Here is a 7,853-nt window from a genome sequence, read left to right on the forward strand (position 1 = left end):
TAGAAATTAAAAAAATAAAAAATTATTTATTTATTTTAAAAATGAAATAAATAAATACTATTTATTTTCTTATATGTGGGGTTTTAATATCAATTATTTTTAAAAGTCTTAGTGGAATATAATTTATTATATATTTATTAATGCAAGTGGAGTTACAAATTAATAAATATATAATTATGATTTAGTTATATTTTAAGAGAAGTTATAGTGGAGTTCACCATATAGTCATCTAGTTTTGAATATTTAATATTATGAGAGAAAGTGTAGATAATTTTATTAAAATTATAATTTCAAGTTTGAGTTATCTCTAGTTGCATTATGAATTAAAAGAAAAGTAAATATTAATTTTGGATTTAAATAAAAGTAAAGTAATATTTTATAAATGAAATTGATATTAATATTTAATCTAATAATATATATTTATGTTATTAGTTAAATTATTTAAGATTTAAGATTATTTATATTAATAACATGATAATGTTGCATGATATTTTATATGCACAAAGAGGTTTGACATTTAAATACTTATTGATTTGAATAAGCATAATAGACTAATAATTTATATTGACATGTATATTCTTTTTTTATTTTTGAACACATTCATATGACTCAAACTAAACAAGAGAAATTGATGAAATTAAATCATATGGCTGAAAATTATGTGTTTTCTTAAATATTTTAGTTATAGTCTTATGATGTTTATTTTCATGATGGTTTTTCTAAATGGGTTGTTTAGTTGGCCAAGTTAAAATATGCACCAAAGACATTTTTGATATTTCTTTTATGATTATTTGACTTGATGTCATGATGTACTTTATGATTTGAATTAATATTGATGTTTTATGAGCTTTATATTATTGAGCATTTATGAGAACTTGGGTTTTGAGAACTAATATTATTTTTGAGTTGCATGTTAAGGAACCAAATTTGATTAGTATTACTTTTGTGGTATGTGACACAATTGTGGTTTGTGAGTTTTGGGAAGGTAATCTAGGTGCATGTCTATAGGAATGGCTTGCAATGGGGGCCGAAGTCCAAAGTTGCCAAGGTAACTGACTGTAAGTTGTGCAATAAATGATAATATAGTAATTAAAATATTAAAAAGATAAGTTAGAGATTTTTCCTCGCCCATGCCTTGAGCATTTGTATAGGCTAAGGATGAGAATGAGATGATACCTAGTGAGAGGTATGATTGATTTGCCTCATCTTCATGTGTTGTGTTGAGGGTCCAGGGGCCAGAGTGACCAGTCCTAGGTAACTCAATGCTTGAGAGTTTGGGGTCTAGTGAAAGAACATTCTAGGGTAACTCAAGTAGTTTGACCACATGATGACACTACCTAGTATGTAGGCCAAGTCTACTTAATGTTTTCTTTATATTTGCCTCTGGTGGTGCATTTATTGGTTGGATGTATTTATTGCTAATGATTTACTTTCATTGATGATAGTTGGTGATCTGTTGGTTCTTGTACTTCTAACATATGACTTGTGACTTGTGACTTGGAGTGGATACCTTTCGTTGATGTTATCTCTTGGTTTTTTATACTTGGTATTTATATGTTGACTTGGTATGTGGTGATGGTATTAGGTAGAGTGCCTTTTCGATTTAGATTATCTTTCCTTCTTTGGTAGTTTATTACCCTTGAGGTAGATTTGGCTATCAGGATTCCTTGCCTAAGATTGTTTTATGGTTTGATATCTATTTGTGGATCGCTCATTATCTTCCCCACACGGTGGGAGTGGGGGACTAAATAGGTGACCACATGGTTGAAAGGTAGTGTCTTCTTACCATTTGCCCCTTGCCCCCCACCCCAGATTTGTGGATGTTGGATGCTGGTTGGTACAATTTTAACCTTTATCATTCTTATTCATATCTTGGAGACTTCTATTCAGTTTATGGATATATATTAACATATATCTTGTATTTTGATGTACTTGTATCTATTCTTGCATACCTTGTAACATGTGCAGTGGATGTTATTAATTAGATGAATTGTGCAAGATGTATTAATGATTACTCTTGTAAGATGATGTATTTGTTATTTCCGTGTGATCATGACATTTTACTTGAAACTTAAACTAATTATTATAAACTTATTTAATGTGACTCAATGTAAAGGAACCCTTGAGGAATGGAAAATTGTATTTGTAATTGCTTATGTGTATTGGATGTGTATGTTTATATTACTTCCATATTGTTATCTTGTGTTGTTTAAACTTAAAAAAATAATATAGTTCAGTAAACATTGGATCATGTTAGGTTGTTTGTCTTAGGTTCCCAAGCAAGGCATTACATCTTATCAAAGATTGAGTTTCAACACTAGGAACTCTGGGCATATTGTGTGTAATTAGTTAACAAGTAGTTAAACTTGCAACAAGATTAAATGACAAGACTTATCAATAGAATATATAAACAACTAAGTTGGAAACAATAGAAGCATGAAACTAAAACTTGGATTTATAACACTTGGTATTTCAAACGCTATTTTGTGACTATATATTTCATCTTTGTTATCTTAGTAGTAATAGTTGGTTTCCAGGAATAAGCCTATTTTAATGGGAGGAGGATGTAATACCCCTAATTTTCTATCATTGTAGACTTAGTTGTTGAAGTTCTACATGACTCTTCTATAGATGTGTTAACCCTTATTTGATATTTGAAATGCAATACTTTGATATGTTGAGTAATTGATTATGTCAGGTTGTAACGATTTCCTACTTGTAGTGATGATGCTTTAATTTCTCTTAGTGAGTTAATGGAATTACTTTTATGATGATGTCATATGATGTGTCTTAAAAAGATGTTTATCATGTCCTCATGATGATGAGATGTTTATGTTAGAATACGATGCTATTTATACAAATGATTTATTACTATACTTACCCCATACTTACATGTGTATGGTGTGTATGTTTTACATTTATGTTTGACGTGTTTGATATGGTTGAGGGAAGGAGTCATAGTCACATGCTAGTTGGGATCTACACAATGTACCACTACCCACCATTTTTTGTTTAGCTTAGATATATATGCACAGGTACATACTCATTTATTTTTATACAGATTCGTAGGTATTAGGCATCGACTTTCCTAAATTGCTAGAATGAGCATGCCCTATCACAATAAATTGATAGTAAGAATGAGAAAATAATGTTCAGATACAATCCTAGCCATAGCCTAATTAATTATCTTAAGAATGAGGAAATGTATCTCACTTTCCATCCTTTTCAAAACCATAAGTTCATTTTTTCCCGTGTTGTTTAATTTTGTATTTGGTCAGTTTTGGTAATGCTACTTTCATTTGGATTTGGCTATGTGAGTTATTTGATAAATGATTTAATTATAATATTTGAGTTAATCATATAATATTGAGAGTTATTGAATATTATTTGATTAAAAATAAAATATTAAAATATGAGAATATTTAATTGATTAAAATTTAATTGAATATGTATTTTAATTTAGAAGATTTAATTTGGAAGTCTAATTTAAAAAATTGTTTAAAGAGAAATTAAAATTATGATGATATTTAATTAATTAGAAATTAATTAAATGTGTGCTCTAGTTTAAAAGATTAAATTTAAAAGTCTAATTTAAGAAGTTGAATACAATAAGAATTAAAATATTAAAAGATTAAAGATTTATTATTGCTTTATTATAAATATTTAATTAATACAAAGATATTTGACATTTAAATACTTATTGATTTAAATAAGTATATTAAATTAACAATTTATATTAACATGTATACTCTTACTCTATTTTTGAGCACATCCTTATGACCCTAACTAAACAAGAGAAATTGAAAGAATTAAATCATATGATTGAAAACTATGTGTTTTTTTATAGTCTTATGATGTTTATTTTTGTGATGGTTTTTTTTGTGGGTTGTTTAGTTGGCCAAGTTAAGATGTGCACCAGAGGAATTTTAAAGATTTTGGGTATGTGCAGGATCATGGTCAACCAAACTATGCTCTTAAGTGGCAATAAAAAATTAGAAAATTAGGGTTATGTCAACTTGACATGTAATTTTCTACTTGTTAAATTAACTTTATATCAAAAAGTTGAGAGAAAAGAATCTCTAGCAAATTGAATCTAGTTTCTAAACTACAAGGACTTATCTAAAAAGAAAAAAAATTGATTGGTCAAAATTTTGAATTTTAATGCAATATTACAAAAATTTCAGAACAAAAATAAGAAGTAGATGTATATCTGACCACCTTAATCAAAATCAAATGATAATATTTTTTCATAATATTCTAGATATAAGTGGTAGACTTATACTTGGATGTGACACATATTTTTGGGTATTTTTATTGTAACTAAATAATAAATAATTAATTTTTTACTTTAGTATTTTTGGAATTAAAAAAATCTTGTGTTTGACCACCTTAACTAATTCAAAACTCTGCAAAATTCAATAATTCATTTCTTTTCCTTATAGTAGAAGAAACATAGAATGTGATGCATCTTTTGGATTTAAAACATGTTGTACCATTTGAAAGTTATAGTTATTTTACAAGCAGTGTGCTAGTCAACACTTTATATGTAACTCCATTAGAAAATAAGTAATAATTACTTACTAAACTCATAATTTGACAAACTTTACATTTATAGAAAGATAAGAACATTCTTAAGAAACCCTTTTCATTTCATCAAATTTTGGTGATGAAAAAGTCGTCAACTACATGTTTGAAGTTAAAATCACATAAAAATAGGCCAAATGCACATTTTTAGGATGTTTATAAAGTTGACCATATAGGTTTGGTATCAAAAAATATAGTAGACCTTATAAAGATATAAATTGTTTTCATTTAGTATCAAGGTGGGTAGGAAAAAAGTTGGAATAAATTTTGAAATGGTTTGAGATATTTTAGAACTACAAATTTTTCAGACTGCCACTTTTTGGCACACCATGATCCTACACATACCCTTTTTTAATGATTATTTGACTTGATGTCATGATGTATTTTATGATTTGAATTGAGATTTATGTTTTATGAGCTTTATGCTATTGTGCATTTATGAGAACTTGGGTTTTGAGAACCAATGTTATTTTTGGGTTTCCTGATAAGGAACCAAATTTGATTAGTGTTACTTTTGTGGTATGTGACACAAATGTTGTTTGTGAGTTTTGAGAAGGTAGTCTAGGTACATGTCTATGTGAGTGGCTTGTAGTGGGGCTTTGGGCCCAAAGTGGCTGCGAGGGTAACTCATTGTAAGTTGTGTAATAAGTGATAATATAGTAATTAATTTTTTTAGAAAACATTAAAAAGATAAGTTAGAGATTTTTCCTTGTCCATGCCTTGAGTGCTTGTATAGGCTAAGAATGGGAATGCGATGATACCTAGTGAGAGCTATGACTAGTTTGCCTTGTCTTTATGAGACAATATTCTAGTTCGGCATGTGTTACTTTGAGGGTTCAAGATCTAGAGTGACTAGTCCTGGGTAACTCAATGCTTGAGGGATCAAGGTCTAATGAGAAACCAATCCAAGGTAACACAAGTAGTTTGACTATGTGATGACACTCCCTAGTATGTAGCTTGAGTCTCCTTCCTATTTTTTTAATATTTTCCTTTGGTGGTGTATTTATTGGTTGGATGTATTTATTGTTGGTGATTTACTTTCATTGATGATAGTTAGTGATTTTTTGGTCGTTGTACTTTTGACATGTGAATTGTGACTTGGAGTGGATATCTTTCATTGTGTTATCTCTTGATTTTTTATACTTGGTATTTGTTTGTTGACTTGGTATGTGGTGATGGTATTAGGTTAAGTGTCTTTTCAATTTGGATTATCTTTCCTTCTTTGGTAGTTTATTACCCTTGCTCGGTACATTTCACTATCAGGATTTTGATTGTTTTATGGTTTGATATCTATTTGTGGATCTCTCATTATCTTCCCTACGCAGTGGGAGTGGGAGCCTAACTAGGTGACCACACAATTAGGAGGTAGTGTCTTCTGACTATTTGGGTCCCCCTCATATTTGCAGATGTTGAATTCTCATTGGTGCAATTTTACCCTTTATCATTCTTCTTCATATCTTGGAGACTTCTATTCAATTTATGTATATATGTTAACATGTATCTTGTATTTGGATGTACTTGTATCTATTCTTGCATACCTTGTAACATGTGTAGTGGATGTTATTGATATTCATTAGATGTATTGTGTCAGATGTATTTATGATTTTGATTATGAGATGATGTATCTATTATTTCTATGTGATCATGACATTGTACTTGAGACTTAAACTAATTATTATAAACTTCTTAAGCGTGACTCAACATGAAGAAACCCTTGAGGAATCAAAAAATATATTTATAATTGCTTATGTGTACTGGATGTGTATGTGTCTATTGCTTCTGCATTATTATCTTGTGTTATTTAAAATTTACAAAAAATATAGTTTTGTAAACATTGAATCATGTTAGGTTATTTCTCTTGGGTTCCTAAACAGGGCGTTACAGATGACAACAAATAAGGTTGGAAAAATGGTTAATTTTAAGAAGAACAAAAATTTGAGGAATCTTTAGTTATCAATTTACTAAATTACAAATCAAGAAAGTAAAAGTAGATGTAGATACAATAATGGTGTAATAATTTTTTTTAAAGTATACTATGAAGATGTAGCAAGCAACATAAGGAATTTATGATGAATCATAATAAGGATCATCTAGAGGTTGCAATCAACCATTTCATATTATTATTATGTGGGTAAAATATGCATAGGATTGAATGTAGGAGGGGATTAAGTTACAATGTCAAATTCTACATTCCTTAAATGATCAGCATAAGATTAGCAAGGAGAAAATAGTGAGAAGCAACGTAGTCCCCAGATGGAAGAGGTGGAGGGTTGAGGACGTAAAGGAACAATGGGAGGAATTAAATAATAATATCACTTCCATGTCTCTTGTTGTATCAACATAAGATTAGCAAGTGTAATATGGTGAGAAGCAAGGCAATCTCCAAGTATAAGAGGTGGTGGTTTGGGAAGTTGAAAGAAACTCTAGCATGAATTTCTAAGAAATTCTATAAGAGAATTTGGGAGTGGTGAATGGTTGTGATTTTAATTTCTGTGTAATAACTTGTCTCATTAGGTCATTGAATGTATTTTATTTATTTAGTTCAATTTTTTATTTTTATTTTCTTAATTAATGTCATACAATTAATTGTTTGACTATGTTGCTTGTCAAAAATATAATATTTAAATATTTTTTGGTGCATAAGCACCTAAGCATAAAGGTACACTAGGAGGCTACTGAAGTATAAAGATTATTAAATAATTCATTTGTGTTAATATTATGGTTTTGAATCTATTTGAATCATATGTGAGGCAATGTGAAGCCATTTGTACATTCTTAATGTTGTCTTATTAAGGTCCTAGTTTGGTCAAGAAGGTCAAATTATGAAAGAGTTCCTCATAAAGACTAAAATTGATTTAAAATGTCTATTAAATTCAAATTTAGGGTGATTCAATTGTCCATGAAAAGATTTATTATGTTTGGAGTTAAATTTGCAAAGTTGTCACATTGACATAAAAAGTTGTAATGTAAAAATGCATAAAATATTGTCAAAAGATGTAAGAATGTTGTAAGGGGAGGATTATTAGTTTAAAAGGTGGTTGGGAGGCTTTAAATTATCAAAAATTCCATAAAATAATTGTAATTGTTGTTCCAAATCAATAAGGATAAGAAGGAAATATTTTGGAGCAATTTTGGAGATTTTCTAATATTGTTGTTTTGATTGGTTTTTTAGTTTTTTGTTGTTTCCAAGTCTTGTATGAACTAGAAATAATATATAATCTATATGTTTTGATAGTATGATAAAATATATTCCCCCTCTCTTTGGTTTG

At 28.9% G+C, this 7,853-nt stretch overlaps 1 pseudogene; it reads left to right on the top strand.

The window, feature by feature from the left end:
- Positions 1–799: 799 nt before the first annotated feature.
- On the top strand, positions 800–866 carry LOC149566551 (small nucleolar RNA SNORD36; annotated as a pseudogene).
- The last annotated feature ends 6,987 nt before the right edge of the window (positions 867–7,853 follow it).

Source organism: Cupressus sempervirens, chromosome 3, assembly GCF_028749045.1.
Source record: "Cupressus sempervirens isolate cs-2001-9-10 chromosome 3, ASM2874904v1, whole genome shotgun sequence".
In the NCBI taxonomy this organism is placed as follows: domain Eukaryota; kingdom Viridiplantae; phylum Streptophyta; class Pinopsida; order Cupressales; family Cupressaceae; genus Cupressus; species Cupressus sempervirens.